The 24,594-nt window shown below is 34.1% G+C and overlaps 1 long non-coding RNA gene across 1 annotated transcript; it reads right to left on the bottom strand.

Moving 5' to 3' along the window:
• Positions 1-12,561: 12,561 nt before the first annotated feature.
• Positions 12,562-23,931, bottom strand: LOC139987064 (uncharacterized). Its single transcript, XR_011799783.1, has 2 exons — positions 23,283-23,931; positions 12,562-14,924 (listed from the first exon to the last, which is right to left on the bottom strand). It is a non-coding gene; the product is annotated as an uncharacterized lncRNA (long non-coding RNA).
• Positions 23,932-24,594: the final 663 nt, after the last annotated feature.

Genomic DNA, 24,594 nt, shown 5'->3' with positions numbered 1-24,594 from the left:
ATTCATGTATTGTGCCATCAGAAGTTTACATACTATACATACGTAATGAGTAAACTTGAAATTTTATGAATTTTATAATAAATTTATGCAGTGTAATTTGATACCTATTTTATATTTAAATGTAATTTTTAGAAATTTACAAAAAAAAATCGATTAAGGGATAAATATATTCATATTTAACGTAATTAAGCAATATTTTCATTGGAAATGTTAATTATCCATTACCTCGGTAATATTTATTCGCAATAGCATATCCATTTATTAACATATTTTCTCTAAAATCTTGCTATTTCTTTTGAACTTATGTAAAATCTGATAACATATGATTGCTTCTACGCCCAGTTGAAGATGAATTTGATCACGCTTTACATATTCAACAGTATATCATGCAAATTACTATTAGACTTCATCATGTGAAATTTCGTTATGTAATCGACGTTATTCTGTTAGAACCAGGTATACTTGTCAATTTGCTCAACTAGTTTTAACTAAATACGCCATTTTATGTATCCAATAGTCTCTATTTAACTTGCTTTTAAAGATACATTCATTGATAGATTAAACTTAAACATTCTGTATGGGTGGACGTGACAGCGAGAGAAGAGAGGCCAGATTTCATTCGTTCGAAGCGTCGATGCCGAAATACGCAAACGTAAATTACACTTTGCCTTTGGTCATGCTATCGGTCAATCCACAGTGCCAGGTGTCAAATAGAAGATAGAAAAATATTCCACTTTTATGTATTGAGGTATACCTTCTCGTTCGAAATTTAGACGTTCTTGCCTGTGTGTTTCGGTATAAAGCGTGAGTTATTATCGGTTAATATAACATCTACCTCTTTATAGCAATATATCCCTTATTTTTATTTTGTTTATCACATATACAAGTATCATATCTTTTATCGAAGAAAATTACTTTTTTAATCGTTCAGAAACTTTTCATTATAGGATATTCATCAATGTATTATCAAAACGTATTACCAATAGTTAATTTTCCATTGGAAAATAATATTTTTGATTCACAGCGAAGGCAACTTTAACTAAATAATTCAAAGTGCAAAATCATTATTATATATTATTTTAATATATTATATATATTAATATTATTATATATATAGTAGAATAATAGTTTGTACACGTTTTAGTAAATATTCCAATAAAAACTTACTTACTTTCAAGTGTAAAATCAAAATTTGAAGATGATTTCCTCCATCGTTATAAAATAATGTTAGCACTTATATAAACAAAGCGGTATTATCATAGCGGTAGAAATTTTCAATTATAAGTATGAAATAATCTTATTATCGATATTTCATTTTTTCAACAACTTTTTATTATTCCTTGTAAAATTATATGTTACCATGATTACTACTTTTTTTATTATATTTTGACGAACTATTTTTACAAATATTTCTGACGTATCTCTATCAATCGATAGCAGTTTCCGTAAACCATCAGAGTTCCCATAAAGTGCCCGTTATATAGTGATGAGTTTTAAAAAAATATCTAACAATTGAGGTTACACCAGTGGAAACCGTTAAGATTTTTTGGCTAACTCAATAATTGCCGTCGATAAAAATAGGCGTTCACGTGCATTCGACCGCTCCACATCGAATCGATAACTCAGCTCGGTGCGTTCGTGGAATAAATTGTTTCTCCCTCTAGCAAAAACCAGAGAGAGTGAGAGAGGAGGAGGAAGAGGAGGAGGAGAGAGTGAGAGAGAGAAAGAAAGAAGAAACAATAGGGAACAAAAAACAAGAAAATAATAAAAAATCGTGTACTGTATGGTGTCCTGTTAAATTGATCGAGGACATTAAAAATTACACCGGAGACAGATCGCGTCGGTGAAAACGTCCCGACCCGATGTTCACCGTTTCTGTTTGCGCGACGAGAGAACGAAAAAGCCATGTTCCACCTTATGGTTTAATCCAGAAGTAACATAACGATCTGTCTTTCCCACGAAAACCTGACGACCTGACTGCAACTTGGTGAACGCATATCTACGTACACACCTGTACAGGGTGTTCTAAGGTTTAACAAGCAAATTTTATTAATTTACCTTGTGGCTACATAATAAAACAGAAAGCGTTACATAAACATAAGTTATTTGAAGCTTCATTAAAATTTTATAATAAAAGCACGAAATGAACTGTTATAAGACAAGAATAAGCTTACCATAGTAATAATGCGAATTGCAATTTTTTTAATCATTAAACCAAAGATTATATAAAGAGTATACGAATGATTGGATGATTCGAATGTAAATCAGAAATTTCAGTTTCATTTTTTGACGCATACTCCTTAAAAAATTTAGAGGATAGTTTTGTTTCTGGAACATCCTTTATACACGTACATACACAGTTCACAGACGCACACGTAGGGATTAGTAAAACGTAGAGTAGGAATAGAGAAAGGCTGTTCGTGCAAATCCAAGAAGCTACCGGAACAAACACGGACCCCTTTTTCAGCGTTCCCTTTTTCCTTACCCGAAGCATCGACCATGCTCTACTACGCCGAGTAGAACCAGCCAGTGGATCCTCGACAGTATTTCAGTGAAGTATCTAAGAAGTGAAATGAAATGTAGAGGGCTGGAGGCGTGACTCGAACTCGTATGAGTCGCGCCAGATGTTACAATATTTACTGCGGGAAGAGTTTTCTCCTATACATCTATACTCCCGTACCCATCCTTCGATAAACCTCTATGTTTCCACCTGGATGCTTATGACGTGTGTACACACGTATCTGACAAGTACACGCACGTACATACGTTTACACGTGCGATAATATTAATGCTCCCTAATGACAGGCCGGCAAGCAGACGAAGGGAAGTCGAGAAACCGATTCTTTTCACGATCAAAGGTTGAACGGGGATAAAGTGGCTTCGTGGCGGCGTGGAAACCGAGCAGCGTCCCCCTTCGCGTCCAAGGACTTCAATTACCCTGCAGAAGGTGTAGTAGACTGACGTTAATTACCTCCTCGATCATGAACGCTAAATAGACTGCGTCACTCGACAACGTTGATGTATGGACGGAAGCTTTTCTCGCGTCACGACAATTGTTTCGGTGAACAGATACGACTTTGTAGTTGTACAATTACAGTAAAGGTAATAAAGTTGAAAAAAGGTGATTTCTTACGAAAAAATACAAAGTGATCGCACACGAATCTTCGTGCTCAAGAAAAATGAGAAATAAATAAGGAAGCTGAGACGCCATGCTGATCAACTCCGTGAATTTGAACACATAGAGGGATAATAATTACGGCTATTCTTTTCAAAACTTTCTTGCAATTTAGAATTAATTATGCCACTTTCTTAGGACAAATAACTTTACGAAAATCAGGTTTCCGACTGGAAGCTGATAAATTTGTAAAACATTGACCGGTTACGTCATACTATTATTACGTAGGTATATATATCATTATCGTGATGAATTTTGATATTGTTAAATCAAGATTACATTGTAATATCATAATTTTAATCGAAAATTATTGAAGGAACCTATCATGTCCTGTATCGTAGAAAATACAAAATCGTAAAAATATTTGCAAGAAAGAAAACCTCATCAGTGTACAATGTAAACTAAAATATAACAATACATTGATCAGAAACTGTTAGTATCCACAGTAAATTATTAATTATCTACCATCCATATTTCCACGCAATTTAATATCCTTTATCCCTCCAAATTACAAAATACGTCTTAAACCATTTATGAAGCCGATGATTCAGCGACAGAACCTGCTTAGATTGCCAGGGGCCGAGATAACATTTCTAATGAAAGTCGTGGTAGGATTCCACGCGATTCCACGCGAGCAAGAGAATCATAGGAAATGTTGTATTATCTTTCGAGCGATCCCCGTTGATCGAATCGTTCCGACGCGGGAAAGTAGGTTAATTGACTAATATAGATCGTAGAAGGGATGTGCTCTCTGGAGATGTCTCGATCCTTCTCAGGGTCCTCCCTCTTCCATTTCGCACATCGTCTCCGGATAACGCGATGTCGCATTAATGTGTAATTGGTGGCGAGCTAGCAAGGTGACACGATACCAGGGCTCACGCCAAGAGGGAGGCCAGCTGTGTGATGTAGTGGCGGCAGGCCTGCCGCTAGCATAGACATTTTACCCGTGGAAGACGCATGGTCCTTGCTAATATGACGTTTGAAATATGGCGCAACGCGCGTTCGAAGGTGCGAGAAGAGGTGCTCGGTGAAGAAAAGAGGCAGAATTGAACACGGAGGAGAGCTGTTGAGGCCAAAGCCGGCAAAACGGACGTAGAAAGAAAGGGAACCGGCAAAAAGTTAGGCTTTCCGTTCTGCCAATGCTTTTTGCTGTACGAATAGAGGGATATCGCTACAAAAAATATAATCTCTTTTTGGGATTTTCTCTTACCGTTCTTTATACTTTTCTTTGCACTGTTTCCCCATGTTCTTATTATATTTAATTTCATTGAAAGAGAAGATTTTTCTAAGCTTGTTAGATTTTGCTTCGTAAATATTATTCCATCCATCAAGAATCGAGCTCTGTATGCGTGTGTGTGTACAGAACAACGTTATAGATACATCAATTTCTTGAAATTTTATAAAATTGCAAAATTTAAATGGGAAAAATAACAATGAAAAATATTTCATTTACACGAAAATTTCGATATTTGCGGACATCTTTATGGATCAATAATAAACATTCAAGATTTTAATATTTTAAGATTTTAAGATTGTATGAAAAAATATATAGTATTGCTTCTTTCTGGAAATATATAATATGTTGTTTGTTAACTGTTGAATATAATTTCATGACATTTTCTGAGCTTCTTACGTATAATGTTTAATGTAGCTGAAGTTTACTAAGAACTAATGTATTTCGAAGATAAGGAGAAAGGAACTTTGCAAGTAGTCGTATCTAAGCGATGTTTCACCTTATCCAAACTGAAATCTACAAATGCTTGAGCGATAAATGTATTTGTTTCTGATTTTGTTCTACAGATAAACGTTACTTAACTATTTTTAGATTCTCGGTTCGATTATCACTTATCATTCCGTAAATAATATAAAACATGTTAATGGTGATAGTAACAATCCAACAATTATAATCAAATACTGGAACCCATAAATCTAAAAAAACTTTTCAATTTGTCAATGATGAATCTACTAACATAGTTTTACAAGTTTTCACATATTTAATTTTCTCCAGTAATATGACTATGGCGTATTCAAAAAATACAGCAAATACAATTGAATATTTTAATTAAGAAGATACACGAATACTGAAGATTGAACAACGAAAGCGTTCCAGTGAACCAATTCTAAATGTTCCTCTTTAGTTCTCCTTAATTATGTTTAACATTCAACTAAAACTAGCATTTCCTCGAACTTAGCATTTTATTATTCAATAGAAATTCCTAACATAATTTGTAAAAAATAATTGTTCGATCCCATCAACAAAACAATATCAAATATCAAACTGTCCAAATTCCTAAACAAACTCTAGTCAAAAGTGAAAAATCACATGTTCTATAGCACATATATCCAATAGAACGTTGAGCATGCATAGCAACAGTTCTTAGAAAAACTTCGCGAAATACAGAAAAGATTTTTATTACCAATTAAAAACCCCGTAAACACGTGCAAGTCGGGGAAGCAATTTCTTCGAGAGGGTGGTTCTCCGCCGTCAGAGTGGAAAGAATCTTTCCGTATGATTCGGGTAAGAGGCAGTAAAACAATAGCATCGAGATACTGTCGGCTGGAATGTACCAAAAAACTCGATGAAAGAATACGAAGTAATCGACGCAAGACCGGCTGACGGAACTGTTTGATTCACGCTTGGGGTGCGCATTCTTGTGATTCTTCAACGAAGGACGGCAAACTCTATTCCTCGGCGTTTTTCTCTATCCGAGAACCGAGGCCCATCCGGATTACGGAACACGAATCTGATGGGGTGGTTTGAGGAAAATCGAAGTCAAAGCTGTGAAGAGAGAGAGAGAGAGAGAGAGAGAGAGAGAGAGAGAGAGAGAGAATCCGTTATAGTGGAACGAACGTACACTCTACACGCCGCCGATTTATTCGAAAATCCGTGGAAAGTGGCACGTTTCACCCGTTGTGAGGCGCATCTATCCCAAACCCTTCCTCGCGTCCCAGCATGCCTGTCTTCCGTGTTCTCGCACCTTCTTTTCCCTCCGCCCTCGTGTTCCTTCACGAGTAGAGTTCGGTATCTGGCTTCCTTGGGCGCCTAACGCGTTCCTAACCCTCCTCCACTTCTGAGACTCAAACCTTAGACCGGTTTAGGTATTCCCGTAGTAAGCTTGCCGTAGCCTCGAAGCCAGTTTAGCGTCCTCTCTCGCGCCCCTATCTGATTTCAATGTGGTTCGGTTACGTGCTTCAAATCAAAAACACGAACGTTATTTCTCTACGTGGTCTCCACTTTTCTCGTTCCTCCCTTCCCTTCTTACACTGCACAACCCGGTTCCTGAACCGTATACCGGTTTCTCTTCTCGCGATCGTTCCTTGTCACCCCAACAACCAGCGAGTTTTCGCCTCTCTGTATCCCAGTGTCGTCGACGTTTCTCCCCGCTTTTCGCGCACCTATATCCCTGGACTCGCTCTCACCCACACAGGCAACACCTTATAAACTTTTATTTTCGAGCACAGCTCGACGAAGGGAAGCGCGAGGTAGAGGAAAGTAAGAGACAGACAGAGAGGAAGAGGAAAAGATGGAGGAGGAGAAGGAAGAGGTGAAAGTGGGGGTTAGATGGAAGGAAGGAGGACGAAACGATTCGAGCGGGAAGGAGCGTATGTTCTGTCAAGCTGTCGCTAAGAGGGAGTTCGCCTGCCAACTTATGGGACACGTACAATGCGAGCCAAGAATATTGCAGCTCCTGTCGCCCTTTTTACCCCTTTCCGCCCACTTTTCCTTCATCCAGCCGCGTCTCGTATCCGCGGCTCGTATCTTTTCCTCTCTCTCTCTCTCTCTCTCTCTCTCTCTCTCTCTCTCTCGCTCTCTTTCTGTCGCTCTTTCTCGTGGTGCAAAGTGTCGCGTTCGAAAGGACTGCTCCCTCGTCGGATATTGAAATGTATTTAGCAAAAAAGAAGCGCATAAGTACTTGACACGGACAACCGTTTTGTAGGCGGTCCTCGCCTAGCCAGCCCCGGTTAACTTGCCGTGTGCCGAACTGTCTGCCACCGGTGCTTATAATGTTGAGAAACGTATGACGGCTGGCGGTACAGATTGAAAGAAGATGAAAATGTAAGCGACTGCCGTCTTTCGATTTCGACACGATTCTCCAACGTGTACCGGCCGCCCCGTGCGTGAATTTCAAATCAGCCGCGAGATCTATACGTTTGTAGAATATGGGATATTGTCTGTTCATGGGACAAGTAGGAATAAAGATCCTGTGAAGATTTTAACGATGTTTTCTTAACACATGCACTGTTGATTAAATGTCTGTTGCACAAACAAACAAACAAATACCTATTTTAATACTACTTTTACGTAGGGAAGATAATCAGTAAAGACAAATCTGTTTATTATACATAAAATATAAAAACACAAGTGTTCTTTCAAAATCAAAAAGTTGTAGTAAATGACATACCCTAGTGAAAACAACACTTTTGATCATTTAAATGATCATTTTTCAAACCTACTTCCCAGTGAAAACTGTATATTTATACGAGAAATATCGCTTCTCTCGCTTGCAATAAATAAATCATTTTTAAGCCTTCACACTTATTGTTAGTCGCTATGAATATTGTGGTATGAAACACAAAATTCTATGCATCATTTCGCTCGTGGTTCTTCCAGACTGTTTGCAGCTTTCGAAATATTTAAGAAATGGAAATCATCGTACATTTCCGGTAAACGGTATCTCAATATCCACGATAAATGCGAAATAATATGTCGCATCCGAACGTGTAGATCATAGATTATCGGAGAAATAGAGATACGATGGGGAGAAGTAAAAAATACGAGCAGAACCATACTGTATCTTTACGCGTATGTATATATATATAGTATCTCGTGACGACTGAAATTAATAACCCAATAGTGATTTTATATAAAAAATCGAATAGAAAAGCCTGCAATAAAGTATCGTCATGAAAACTTATGGGCGTATGGAAATCGATTTGAAACAGTCGAGAAATACGTAAGCACCGCGTAAAATCTTTTTTGAAAATCTTTGGGGCCTGTGATTATTGCTTGGCATAAAAATTGTTAGTGAAATATAGGAAAATATAAAATGTTATGTGAAATAATAGAATATTGTTTGAATCGTATTATTTTATAGGATCCTGTTGAGTTTATATGTGAGATCAGTGAGTAATTTGTTTAGAAATTACTCACTGGTAAGTATAATTTGCTTAAGAATACGGTTTCATTTAACGCAATATTAATTTACTTATGATTCTACAAAATAATTTTACACTAACGTATACAATATATATAAAAAAGTTTTTCTCATTTTTACTAATTAAAAAAATAGCAGCGTATATATCTTCAAAGCAGTAAAAGCGTTACCCATTTTAATTATGAAAATAGCGTGTGTATGATTATTATTTAGTACTAGCGTAATTCATTACACTACGTTTACAATACCAAGATCATGTGCTATACTTTACTATAATCTTCAAAAATAGTAATCAAAAATATATTCCCGAAAAGTTAATTCAATTACACCACAATATCATATACTTATCGGGTTAGTTTGTCAAAAGTAGAAAAATACTTCTATTGTGTATTTTAAATCCATTTTCCACAGATGGTTGGTCTTTTGTCGATCGGATGATCCGTTGCCAAACACCCTATAAATCTTTGAATCTCTGTATCATATCAGTGAAACGGAGGGTATCTTGTAGAATGCAGATGTTCCGTGCAAAGAATCGGTGGCTAGGTTTCCATCGTTAACTTCGGTCCCCACGAGTTGAGCCGCGTGTTGTCATCGCCGACGTGCGGATATAAAAAGCGGCTCGACGACAGCACTCCGTGACAAACGATCGCATTGTGAACGCCCGACTTCTTTCCTCCACCGCATAAATCCTTGTACGAGGCGGAGATTCATCTCGACTTCAACGCCTTAATAACAGACTCGAATATCAGATTATATATGTAATTGTTGTTAATTGTCTATTACCTTGTTTTAATAATATAATACAGTTTATACGTAATTTCAATTTATAGTCTACTAATCTCATAAAAGGCTACTAAATACTGCTTCTAATTATTTGTTTGCTATAGAATGAAATGATTCTGTACTGATTCAATGAAAGGAAAATATTATTTATCGTCGTTAATTTGTAATTAATGTGCACATTTCAGTAAAGTTTTTACGGTAGAATTCTGTTTATATGAACCTCTCATGATACAAGTTAGTGTTTCATATACCCAGGTCGTTCATATAATAGGAGTCCACCTATGTATGCCCATTACCTATGATTTTTCGTTCAGTTAATCGGAGTTCGTGTTCATATAAGGGGATTCCCAGAAACATTTGCTCTTAAATGCATAATAATGTTGTAGATTTGTAGCAATTGCGAAGCGTGAGAGCGAGTGTCACATCACGCCTGATCCTACTGTTTATTGTTAGACGTTCATACAAGTAGAACGACGTTCAGATAATAAGAGTACGAGTAGCCAAATATTACTAAAATTTCGTTCACATAATTGGAGCTCATAGAAAGGCAGTTCCATTGTATATCTTTATTACATCACGAAATTGCGGATTTATATGGAAATTTATACTTTTGAGAATTCATAATTAAGAAAATAGAACCTAGATAGAAAATGATTTTACTTACCAAGTATCATAGAAAGCACTATACTTTGGGCATTTTATATATTTTTTCAGCCTAATATTTATCATAAATTGATAGAAGGGTCCGTATACTCACGTTAGTTGTACATATATAAGTATCCTAGCAAAAGGGTTAAGGAAGAGCTAAGCGGTCCAGCACGGCCACTGGCCGGTGGTTCGCCTTGACCGCCGCTTTTCGTAATCCATTGGCTTACATTTGTTTCAGGCGTAACACGGCCGGCGAATCTGTACACGATTTAGTTCCCTCCGGAAAACAAATTCCATCACAGACCGCCGGTGCAGCAAGTCGAATGAATAAACGACTATAGAAATCGCAGTTCCCTGCCAGGCGAAGGGAGAATATCTTCAGTAGAGTTTTTTGTTGCTCCTTTTAATCCAAAGATTTAAATCTCGCTAGCCGAAAAAGCACCGGGACGTTGCATTTTGAACCAAGGTCCATTGTAAGCTTCTCGTTGAATCTGGGAGATTCACCAGGCTGAATGATGTACAGCAGTGCGTGATTTAAATACATGGTACGTAACGAGAATTATGCGAGTCTCGAGAGGAAATCTCACCCGTTCTTATTGTCCGCATACGTAGAAGCTACCTCAGAGGTGAGAAACCTTTCGTGTACGCTGCTGGCCGAGAAAATGAAAATGAAGTAACGTGTATGTACTTTGATGTATTTTTGGAGGAAATTAAATTCTATTAAATATATATTGTTGTAACATACAGTGATGCAACAAGTAGGAAATTATTAATAATACAGCCATTTAGCGTTGGAGGAATTTGTTAATTCGTTACAAATTCAACCCTGTTGTCTTTTTTCGCTTATCTTTCACTCTTGTATCCTTGGACGATATCTTTTTTCAAATTTCGAAACGAAAAGTATAACATACACATAAAGTGGTGAAATTTACAAATATATAAATTATTTTAAATATACAAACTTACATACAAATACAAAATATATATCGAATAACACAAACGGAATATTTATGCGGTATTCGTACTTTAGTAATATCAACTAAAATGCAATATTTATTAAAATGTAATTTTTATTTGGATCATATGAAACAGGTGTAGAGAACAGCAGGGTTAAAAGAAAATTTTTGGATAAAGGCAATTGTTTATGTATTGCGTGCTACTGAAAGAGAGATTAAAATATTGTAATTCTGAAATTTGCCAGAGAAATGTTTGATATTTAATTTAGTTTAATAACGATAAATACGTAAATTTCTATAAAAGAGAGAAGAACTCGTAGTTGCTTAAGTAACAGAATATTTTGGCTTTAATTTCGTAGTAGTTCTAGAATTAATAGTTATATCATTCATACAAGCGAACGTGTCTCTAATACTCACGGAAATATGAAATGTTAAAATGTGCACATATAACTTTAGTAGCTTTTACTTTTATTTGCAAATGAAAATTTAAATACATATGGTTAGAATAGTTTAATTTAAACTAGAACGCTTTAATTATGTCTGCTCTAAAATGCATGAATTTATCTTAATATGTACTCTTTCATAAGACTCTTACTACAGTAGTTTAACCCCTTATGTGATCAGACCGTGCGCCAGTCACGGTTAATCATGACGCACGCACATTGAACCGTGATAGCTCGCTTATATCATTGACGTATTCTCGTTCCATACAGAATGAGAATAACAAAATAGCTGAAAGGAGAAAAAATTTTCCACGTTAAAATTTACATGATATTCTTTATGTTTAGATATAGCTATAAATGTACAAATATGTAAATTATAGTATAATAACTCTGAATTTAATTTTATTAATTTCTTCAAATAAAAAATGATTGTTTATTCCTCATCGTTACATGTTTCATTCTAAGGCGAACCAGATAATTTATTTTAAGAAAAAAATAGAGGAATATTTGACATTTCTAGAAACATTAACTACATTGTGCACGCAAAGGACTAATTTTGGAGCGTTTTATAAATAGTAGCAATAAGTTCGTTTCTCTGCTTGCTTATTAATTATAAATTATTATCAACAATATATTATGATAATTAAATATAAAATGATATCTAAATTATTTCTGTTTCTAGGTACAGGCTCTAGGTCCCTTGTATATATTTTATATATACTTTATATATATATACTTTTTATATATACTTTTAATCAATTGTTCACATTATTTTGTATAAGAATGTCATAAATATCGTAACAAGATTGGAATGGGAATATACTGTTGTTATTGATAAATATTAATATACTGTTGTTGTTGATAAATGCGATCAAATTATTAAATTTCATTACTTAATACTGTAGGATGTATATATATACTTTTAGTTACTTCCTACTGATACTATTTCATCTTCCTGTTCTTTATTGTCATTCAATGAAATAAAATTTTAGTATATAATGTATACGAGATATCATATGGTTTGCATGCATAGAATCGCTGATTTACTTTTCCGAATTACTCAATAATTAGAGAAACGCAGTTAGAAATATGTAGTTGCCGTAAGCAAGCAATTACCAATGCCAGGGAAGAAAGTACATTTCGATCAGGCTATATTACACCGTGGGTATTGGTGTCTCTCGATAGAGAAGTGCGCTAGGGGATTCTGCAGAGTAAACTCGATTGTATCTTGTTTGTACGCGTACCACACTCAAGATCGAAAGCCCGATGAGATTATCGTGCCTATTATCCGGTTGCAATCATTCTTAAAATAGGGTGAATCGTAGACAACTTGCGATTCGAAGCACGTATGCATCGCGAAAACAAGGAAATGAACAAAAGAAATTTTAAAGAATGAGTGTCAACTGAAAAAACATATTTATTTGCATACGTATACAGAAGTATTGGAAATATCAAAAAATCAGTTTTTCCAGTGAAGAAAAGATTGTTAGGAAGTAGTTAATCAAGGTAGAAATTGTAAACAACGTGTATTTGAAATAAGATGTAAGTTTGTACCAGGCAATAATTTAAGTGCACGCTGATAGTGATAGTTTAAGTATACTATTAAATGTAGCTAATTAACTCTTGCACAAAATATCTGGTCTAATATATATGATCTATATGATTCATTTGACAAATTCTGAAAGGGCAGTCGTTTAATTGGTTCAAATAATTTATATTCTATATTCCATTATTTTTAATGTTATGTTAAAACAATACATTTCAAAAAAGAAAATTACATTTATAAGTTAATTTGTAACATTTTGATGTATTCAGATCAACTCGAGCATATTTCAGGAAGTATTATGATTATCTACGGTTGATTATCTCATGATAAATGACAAGAATGTAACAATATAGAATTTTTTAATATGCATTCATTGAAAAAGATGGGTACTAATGAGGGATATTCTGTAATCATTTTTTGCATACGGATACGATAATGGCAAATGACAGCTTTCCAGTGTAGCAAAAATGATTGAAATAGTGAAAACATCGGTAAATATATAGATTTGTTCGAATATACATTAAAAATTACTAAAACTTGTAAATATTTTTCCAAACATAACTATGAAATTATAATAACTCCAATTATATGAAAATGTACAATTTATACCACACTGTAATAGAGCATCTTCTAAAACATTACACATTACTATATTTGTAAATTATTATTTTTATAAAAATAAGAAGCCGAATCTTTTCTTGTCTAATCAAATAAATTTTGAGTTTTTGTATGAACTTAGCTATTTGCACATATTGTTTTCAAATAAGGTTGACAAGATACAAACATCTGATAATTTGAATATAATTTTACAAAAGGCTAAACAAAGAAAGGACAGGTAAGTATCGAACCAAGTTTTTCTAATTAAAGGTTTTTTGGATTCTCCATCCGTGTATCCAGGTCGAACGTGTATTCGATGTACTTTGATGGATTGAATGAAAATTGATTAGAAAAAGATAAAAAATATGCTGTTGTCGTTTGTTATCAAATACATCTCTGTATCATTTAATTTTTTCGCAAAAACGAAATAACCGACTAATATTTTACCCAGCTGTTTAATTTCATTATATTTTTGTATTTCTTCCTTTTTGTACTTTTTTTCTAATTCCTCTACTGTGAATATAGTTTTATAACAAAAACAAAAAATACAAATATTTCGCTACAATAGGGGAATAACATAGGAGGTCCTTTGTTATAGTACTAATTAAATTATTCCAATTGTTTGGCATATTTTTTATTTCGCTATTAATCGTTATTAATTTGAAAACGAAATTGGTGGCGAATTTAATTAACAACAAATTCTATTTTTCAACGATTTATTATCGACACAATACAAAAGAGATACTAGTATAGAACCATGGAAAATATTAAATATACATATGAACAAATGAAAGAGTAAGTTACACGTACATGAATATATCCAACTACGTAAATAAATTACTCGAGTTATGTGACAAATCAATCGATATTAGAATTTCTGAAATAATTTATAATTCTGCAAATATGTTGAATTTTACATATTGCCAAACATTCCATATTGACGTATCATATTAAATTAGTCCAGTATACTATGCAGTCAGACATATCACAAAGTTACTTCCTCTTTATAATTGAAATAAGAGTTAAAATTGAATGAAGTTAAATCATTATGTTTATTATATTGTATATATATTATATAATATATATTATATATATATACAATATATAATATGAATACAAATACAAAATATGAATATGTAAAATGAGTTACTCTATACTAAAAAAAACAGAATTATAAACTCGAACTAATATTCCAAGTATATGGAGCGCAACTACTGTATTCCTGCTGACATCTTTGACAGAATTCCGTCGAATCGGTAAAAGCAGTATCTGCAACCCTCGGTTGTTTATTTCAATGTCGTCTCTTTGCAAACAGGTTTCAAGTGTTTCTTATCAAAGACCAAAATTCTGCCGATATTGCAGGGACCTTGTTCGCCTTCTCTGTAACACCGACGAATATATCCATAAAATGGCCACAAAATCTCGTTCTTAGAACATTTCATGGAATGCCGTAGGTATTCTGCTTGGTCGGGAAAGTAGATGGAGTCCCGACTGAGATTATTCTTGATCATACCGTTTGCAGGATAGGCACGAACGCACGAAATCCAGAAACTTAGAACTACGATCGCTAGCAGCAAACGCATCCTTGATTAATAATAACGTTGTCCACTTCTCTGGATTCTGAAAAAATAACAAGCGACTAAGATATTTTTCTGACATGTTAAAGATATACATTGTTCGCCATAAATATCAAGATATTTAGCCATAAGAATTTATTCAACAAATTTTACTTTATTTTATATTCTGCATTATAAAACATAAATTATACGGATGTAACAAAAGATGCATAATAAAACAAATAGAAAATAAAAGCAATAAAAGACAGTCAGCCTCTGTTAAATGTGAATGGACGTTTTAACGCTTGTGACAGTGTATGTACTCATCGTATGGAAATTAATCATTTTTGGATTGATATTATTGAAATAAATTAATAGATAAACAGAAGATTAAGTATATATCTTTAAGTGTTATAACTTCGTTCTAACAAGAGCTACTAATTAGAATTCCCGCTTCAAAAAAACGTATTTATTTTTAACGCAAAGGCTACGATCCTTTTTTAGGCTATCAAGGTATTCTTCATTTATAGCACTCTGAATAATTCGTTGTTTAACCTTCTCCTCTTGACATTAAGTCTATAACCAATTAATTCAATACTTTGCTTCTTATAAATAAGTCGAGAATATCACACTATAATTTTGGTTGACATAATTTCTTTCGATTGGTTCGGGATTGATATCCTTTCGACGACAAATTTTATAATAGATCTGATGTTTCTACTTAAACCAATTTTTTATTTTACATCACAAGATTTTGTATTCGCGTGACAATAATTTATACGTTTCCAATGCCGGTTCGGAAATTTTTATTAAATATTAATACTTTTATTTAATAGTTAAATAACACAATATATTAAATGCAAAATATAAAATAAATAATCACGATTCTTATTAAATACTAAAATAAATCTTTAATTTAAATGTAAAATCAGGTATTAATTTATCGACAGAAGAGCAGCGTGAAACTTGAAATTTTGCATATATTAACATATTACAGTTGTATTTAGCAAAATTATAGGAGCCGTAATTGGTTGCAGAAGTTATACATGTTTATGCATCGAATGTAATGTAACTCATTTTCAGGCAACAGCTATTTTTACAATCCACAAAATCAACTTCATTCCATCAACATCGAAGTATATATTAACGAAACTATTAAACACGTCTAAATGTGATGGAAGGTATCATTTTCAACTAATTTTGGTTACACGTAAGAATTTCACAGATATAAATTTGAATAAATCATCAAAGAAATATTTCACGACTAGATTTAAGCAAATTATAAAAGAATAATCGGAAAAATGTTAGTGTATCGAAATAACCATTCTCAAAGCGATACATTTTCAAATAATAGCTGTTTTTATAATCCACGGATGCAGCCTCATATCGCCAGTTTTAATGACCACTATTGAAACCTAAAATACAATTAAAAACTTAATCTTTTGGAAATTACGATTGCTCGCAGCAATTTGTAAAATATAAGTATGAATTAATCCTGAAAGAAATCGTTCAACAAATTTATAAATATTGCCTGAGTTTCGCGAGCAATTGCTTGTCGTTTAAAAGAAATAATTAAAAACTGATTTGTGCAATACGTTATGAAGCCACTTTAATTATGCATCGTTGTGTATCGCGGTCGTGTTTCCGGCTTCGCAAATAGTAGTGTACGCGGTATTGTTGTTACAATTTGTGATCATGGTTTTCATTTGAGTCGAAATTAAATTTTCAATCGACTTCCAGTTTCGACTGATAAATTTTATTATTCAATTTTAAAGTAAGCGTTTTATCAGGCTTCGCGATGTCACCGAATAAACGTTTATGTATTTATATTGTTTCTCCCGTTGATATTACGTGGAATAAATTTTATGGAATATTCATATCTTTGAATAATACGAAAATAAAATTGATGCTAATCATTAAATTGCGAGGATTAATTTCCGTGAACAATGCTTTTACGCATTTCACAATTTATGAATCGTCAAACACGTATTTTCCTTCAAAACTACGCTTTTCAGAACTTATTTACAATGAATGTATTATTCTATCTAAAAAATGCTTGTATTGATTTTATTCTGGAAACAAAGACGAAATAATAAAAATTATACCTTCGTGTTTCATGCATCTTGTATTTTATTTGTGCACACTTTGAGCTACTTCAAATGCACAAATATCTACAATCTACTTATCACCGAATTGCATCGATAGATTACAGTTGTAACTTCTTTTCGATTTGTCTAATGCTTCAGCAGAAATACGGTAGTCGAAATGATACAAAGTGATAACATACTCTTCTGCCGAGGAAAACGGAACGTTCTCTTCGCCTTTATGAAAGCTTACGATAGCAGAAAAAATCCTGCATTAAAGAACCATTCGGTTGAAATGACTTTTGGACAAATAATTATTTTATGTTCATTCAAGAAATTAAATTATAAGATGAATTTTATATTTTCACTCGAATATTGTTCTTTGGGGACTGTGTCATGCAGATTAATTTTTCGATATATCAGTGTGAAAAATACTCTTCTGTCAGATACTAATTAAATTAATGTATGATATTAACCCCTTCAGGCGTGTAAGACGAAATATTTCGTCATGTCTGGTAAACAAGTATATCGGATATAACGATATAGTTCGTCACGACATAATGTCGTATAGTACTAATTACCATTTCGTATTTCAACATAGGTAGGAAACTATTCTCCGGCTAAGAGGTTATTTAAAATAATTGTAGAGCACTTAATCTCATAGATTGACATTTAATAATACTTTTAAAAATAGTACCATGCAGTTATGAAAATGTACCTTTTACCGAAAATATAAACAATAGATGCAACTACTTCTAACAATTTAAATAATATTATTTTTTATTTATACACATCGGATAATTTCTTGCTTGAAACTATATATTTTTCCAATATGCATTAAAATTCTGCAGATATTTCGTTCTACAGTATAATAGCACTAAGTTAAAAATGAGTATGAATGGTAAGTATATATTTCATACTGGTTATGAGACGAACTTGTTTTTTTTTTCATAACGTTTATTGATCCAGAATGATTATTACATATGCATAGAATTCACAATAAACAATGAATTTCGGTTGTGGGGTGGATTAAGCAAAAGTACCGATACGTGACCATACGACATAGCTATACAATATTGTGTGTGTCGGAATTACATTTTTTTTTTTTTTTTTTTTTTTTTTTTTTTGGCATTAGAATTTATAATTTGGATTTAAGTCATCGTAGAGCGGTGCTTATATATGATATTGTTTTTTCTTCCTATCTCTGTCCTGAAAACCTGGTCACAAAAAACAGGGCATGAGACGAACTTGTAATTCCAATCGAGTGACTAATAACCAACAATATCGTAATAGTTATGTTTATAATAAATACGTTTATGAACAATCTCTATAAACCAAACCTAGAGTCTTAACAGTAAAAACAATAAAGATATCATCTGGTAAAAATGACTAGAAGTTCACATCAGAATAGCGACGTGCCAATAAATACGGGATTCTATACGCTTTGACGATCCTTACACAAATTCATTTCTCAAATTAGTTCTCGTTTTCCCATCATTGAAACACAAATTCTTGTTAGGACGTCGACCGGGAATTTTCATACGGAAATGGGAACAACTTTGTTCGTTCGAATAGCTTCAAGCGATACTAATGAACGTTTTACTAAAAACAAGCGGAGATCGCGTGTGCCATAATGATGGCAACGGGCAACATTGTAATTCCTAAGGGTATTTGTAATTTCACAGTTCGCTCGCCGCACCTCTCTCGATCTGCGACGCGTAAATCTAGACTTTGTGCCGTTTTGATGCAGTTCTACCGGAGTCACGACATTATAATCGCTCTTCAACTTACAGCGAACGCTCATTATTAAATGAACGTATTATAATTCAAAGGTGTTTCCAATTTCATAAAGTTCAAAGTATCATTATACGCAATACATTATACAACACTGTTATAAAACTTAAAAAGCAAATAGAAAGAAAAATATTCTATCACATTGTCTTAAATGTTTAATTACGTATATCTTATCTATCGAGTATTGATAACGATGAAATAGAGTTGAAAAATATTGCAAACGTATAAAATATTCACCAACCATCAACGTATGAAAAGAATTTCTCGTCTATTGAGATAAACGTATAGGTATTTCTATTTTTCATCACAATAAATTTATTCATGAGATTGCTGCTAATTTGGGACAGACAAACCCCACATGAATATTCAAAGTGTTTAACATCATCGTCGAAGAATGTCTTTAATCTGAATATTATGAGGTCTCCACAAGTCTACGTTATTTATTTTTATAGAATTATATTTGTCTGTTTTATTAATTACATTTATTTATTTGGTAGAAAATCTGTGTGTAATACAAAGTCTAATATGCAAGTTGCAATTTATTAATATCGATAGTTAATAATATTATTATAATAGAATATTAATGACAATAATAATGATTTAACAAATTACAAATTGTAGGTTTATAATTGTACGTGAAATAGGATAATCAGATGATTTATAATTTATAAAATCTACTTGTAAAATTTCCTATATTTTATTACTAAACTTCCTACTGTTACGCAAGAGTATATATTTATATAATCTGTTCAATTATTCATCGTATATCATAATTGGTTCGATTGTATCGAATCCTGGTAACAAGTTTTAAAAGATACAAAATATCCATAGAAGCGTACAAACGCCTGAGGCGTGTGAGATTTCAATATAAATTACTCCATAACAGAGTGTTTTACTACAGAGTGTAAACGTATCTTAATTTTCGCGACGCGAATAGCCATAGAATAGCGGAAGATTTAATCTCTGTTACTATAGCAGAGTTTACTTCGAGCGTGGAGCTTCTATACTTTTACAGTTCGTCATAAAAATTTATGCTGCACGGTCGAGGGTGTAGTTTCCTGTTAAACTCAGATTTCGCAGCGGTCTTTTTTTTTTTTTTAAACCCTGGTCACTGACGAAAGCACGAGAACAAAGCATATCATTTTTATCGTGAATACGAGGCAGAAGAGAATACGAAGCTTCGAATCAACGAATCAAGCGCGAATCTCGAATACCATTGCGCCGTGCACGGCATTGTTCTGGATGGAAAATTAAATCCAAACTTCCCACCGGACAAATAATCCCTTACCACCAAGAAAATTTCACGAATCGCGGCGATAACAGAAGCAAACACGCTCTTCCTATCGGCGCGGTGCTTTCCCAAAACTCCGCGTAATCTCGCTTCCCCTTTTCATTCTCTTCATCGCAACTTTATCGCGATCAAGAAGTTTCTATGTTTGTACGAAAGATCAAGGAGCATTTACACATCCGTTATATAAAATGTAAATAACTGATACGATGTCTTATGTAGACTATAATACACAATGTTGAAAATAATGGAGAAGTTTAAATAAAATATAAAAAACAATTTTTTTTTTTTTTTTTGGTGAAAGAAGATGTAATGCGATAGGTTCATCTTCTTCAACACCATCGACACGCTTGATCGACCGAAAGTAGTTAAGGATGTTGCTCGTCAGACAAATATCTATATTCAGGTACTAATATCATGAGTACATCAATGCAACATATCGGACATTACGTATATTCTACGAGAAACTAGGTAGGTAGGTACCATAAGTTACTATAATAGAATAGCATACTATTAAGGACAGCTCAACTACCTCAGTTATATTTTCAATGGAGAAGTTACATCGTGCTACTGGAGAGAATAATGATAAATTCTGACAAAGTGAAAACAAATTATAAAGTTACAAACATTAAACATTAAACTAAGTTTAGATCGAATATGTGGAATACGTTAGGGATTGAGCTTGGTGTTACTAGAGCTAGGTAGGCAGATTCAGTAGGTTAGGTCTGGGATTAGACGTGGGTTAGTTAGAAGAGCTTGGGTTAAACTTAACTAGATAAGTTAGGTTCAGTTGAAATGGTTTAAGTAGATTGAACGTGTTAAACGTTTGGACAGATGGAATATTTCGGACGAGTTGAATGATTGATAAGTGATTGCACTGAAAGATTCTGAATTTAGATAAAACTAGTTGAGTTACTAATTTCATACGTTCTCATAGTAATCTGTCTTCTTTATATTTATAGCTTACATTCTACAAAGTTGTAGCATAGTCGTTTTATACAAGGCAAGAATATGTGTTTTTACCATAAATATAGGTTTCAAGTTGAACAAAACTTTTAGCAGGGACAGGGTACGATATCTCTAGGAAAAATCTGAAATTCGTCGTATGAAACACAGAGTGGAAGCAGCGTGTAAATGGCTCGCCCAGGTGTAGGAGTGGCAATAATTTTAGGAGTAAGTTTTCAACTTTCCTGGACGATACAATGACAGACGCTTCCAAGAAGATAGAGTACTCCTGGGCTTTTACATTATCATTGTGCTGGTACGCTCGCTAACTCGCGATTTATTGCGTGTAGATAGCAATTAATTGTAACTCTAGCACGAAGACGGGAATTCGCTCGAGGACGATTCTTCTGGTCCTTTTTCGGGGGATTCCTCGCCCTGAAAATCGTTGCGAAGGGTATTCGTTACAAACGCGTAACGGCTTTCGAAACAATTCATTCTATTTGTCACGTTGACTCGCGAATATTCGCTGTTGGAATCTATGCCTATCGTAATTTTTAAGTACAACTCCACGGTGTGGTTATGCGAAGCAATAAAACCTTTATAATGTGCGTTTGCATTTCGTTAATAATGGTACCTGAATTTTATTACGAAGAAGAATTTACAACTGTGATATATATATAAGAAAAAGAACTATTCGTCCTTGTACCTTCATTTTTCTTGAACTTGGTAACTGAGGAAGATGTGCTAATTCGTCGTGCAAACTGTCGATCTCTTGCATTATACTCGCTTTGTTTGGAAATCCTTTAAATTAGATGTTCAAAGCGCTGACCACACGCGTTAAGAGAACAAACGAACAAGTTCTATTCGTATGGGAAACTTGCCAAACTTCAAGGTCCATTTTCGCCTGAACTATAAGACCAAGTTCAACCACATTTTAAAACATTCTGTATATAATGCGGAACATTCAAATTTCAATTAACTTTTTTAACTGCGAATTGTTTATTAAAATTCGATTTTAACCCCATTTCTCATTTTCAACTGAAAACGAGATAGTGATTATGTCGTGAAATAATGAAAAACACGCACATTCATTATCTTCTCTCACGTGTCACTTGGCGAATCTCATTGTATCGCAATGCACGATTGCATAAATTTCCAATGTATCAGGATGTCCATAAATTACACGGGAATCGAGAAATTAAAACTAACTTTGTGCAGAGTTGACAGTACGATAGCAACGGCTAACAATCAACCATCGTTGCTCACGGTAGAATAGAAAGTAACCCGATCTAAATTCACATAAGCCACGAATAATGCATCATGCTTGTTAGCGTATCAGTCCGTATTTTCCATCGAGTGTAACGCGAGTCGGCATTGCATCGATCACGACGAGTTTCAAAGCATCACGAAGCACTCTTTCGCGTCATATAAATGCGTTGCTACTCATGCGTTGCAATTAATGTTATCGATTGACTTAATACACTGCAAGCCGCTTCTTTAGCAATAAAATTACTTTTTGCAGAAGTTGCTGAATTATGTAAATGATGATTTTTTCTGTAGATAAGTAGATATTCTAGAAATTCTTGTAAATAAGAAGGTATAACGTAAAGCAAAATTAATTGATCCATTTGATCAAATTATTGATAAATTATACGTTAATACATGTAAAAAATGTATCATAACATCGTGATTCTTTTAAATCGTACGTTTAGTTTTATATATAGTATGCACAACTTTTTATTCCGTATAAAAAGATATTAAAGGTTTTCATCACGTTTAAATTATTTCTAAAGCACCACTAATCTGTAATTACCATATATCCCTACAAAAATTGATCAATCACTTTGAGAATCCTAGAGAATGTCTAAAAATCAAAAGAATACACATAGCACCGAAAATAACCACAGCCAAATCAACCGATGTCACATAGAACACTAATTTTGTAACCATTCTGTATTTCTACGAACTTAGCAAAATCTGAGAAACTCCAAGAAAGAATTCACATAAAACTAGCAACAACCACAAGCTTCTTACACACATACCGAAAGGAAAATCGTTAATTTTCTACATATCGAACTGATTCTCACGCATATTTTAATAGAACTTTCAACCACTGCCAAAATTCGACAGCCGGATAAAATAATCAAAGGTCAAATTTTATCTAAAGCCACGTTTGCGAAGACAGCGAAGAGGCTACTACGTTAAAGCGTCCTCTATTGGAACGCGGGACATTTTACATAATTTAGATGAAACTTACACCCAGCACGGTTTCTTGCCGTGGCAACAAGATTAACGATTACTTTGCACTCACGTTTGCTCGTTTATTTTCCCCCCTGTTGGCGCACCAGTGCTGGGCCGATCTTTTGTTCTCTGGCTGGCTACTTGTTCGTCGACTTTGCAGCTGCGCGAGTACCCTGTCTCGCTCCAAAACTTACACTGTAGACTAAAGTAATTCGCTGTCACTAATAGAAATTTGATACCCGAAAGCGTACAACGTGTCCCAGCTCGCGCGTACGAATCGAGGTCTCAACGTAGACTGAGGAGGTCTCGTATCAAAAGTTAATCTACGCGAATGTACGTAAGGATCTGGCAGGCAAAGGAGGTGGAAAGCACATGAGGAAAAAGGTGGAGTGGCATCGTCTGGCCGTAGGCATGTCATCAGTTCCCAGAATGGTGGACGAGGGGCTGGGAATGACAAGGGGGAAGGGATTAATCCGAGGCAGCCGGTGATCACCTCAACTCGGAGAACTGGTTTGATCGTGAGAGGACTACAGTTTTCGAATAGCGTCCCAGCATCCTCTTCGGATCTCTCCGGGGAAATAAAAGAACGTATTTATGTCGGGACCAGGATAACGCCCACCGCTCGATAAATAGAATTTCTGACAACCACGGGAATTTATGCGATTAATCCCGGTGTTTAGGTTAGATAAACGAGGTGAGCACCGGTACCCAACTGATCGTTGTCCTCTGTCTATACCTTTATAGACAAGCGAGGTTTAGTTGGCTACGATTTAAAGGCGTTAGCAGCAGCGAGAAATCGATTAACAACTTTCGTTTCATTTAGCGTTTGGCGACGAAATTGAAGTTAAATGATGTACAAAGATGGAGGGGTGATAGGTGGGTTGCAGGAATTCGAAGGATGGAGTCGATCGAACGGTTGATTACATGTTTAAACGATCGTTTAGGAAGTATGTGGTAATTGAAGAATACACGAGGAGGAGACACGATAACTTTGTCTTCATTGGTTTTCTGATTTTGATGTTACTTTGTGAAGGGACGCATTCCAATATGAAATTAGTTGTTCAAAAAATTAGTTGATCAAATCTGTAAATTAAAAAGTACAAAAAAGAATGATGACATTAAAAGTGTGAATAATGATTTTCTTCCGTTCCTTGATTATGATAATTAAAGTAAAATATTTGAGGAAATTCCAGACGTTGTTTGTATCTTCATCCGGTTCTCTTTTATTTTTACAAATATGAATCACTCGACAACTGGTTTGGTCCGTATGTTGTTTATTTTACGTGATGTATATTTACACGCTTATTAAAATGCAAACAATTTTACTATTATTAATTTCTAAAAGTCACGTTTAAAGTTTCCAGTAGAACAACATTTTGCTA

Source organism: Bombus fervidus, chromosome 5, assembly GCF_041682495.2.
Source record: "Bombus fervidus isolate BK054 chromosome 5, iyBomFerv1, whole genome shotgun sequence".
In the NCBI taxonomy this organism is placed as follows: domain Eukaryota; kingdom Metazoa; phylum Arthropoda; class Insecta; order Hymenoptera; family Apidae; genus Bombus; species Bombus fervidus.
The sequence above is the reverse complement of the archived record's forward strand: the minus strand, read 5'-3'. Positions and strand labels throughout refer to the sequence as shown.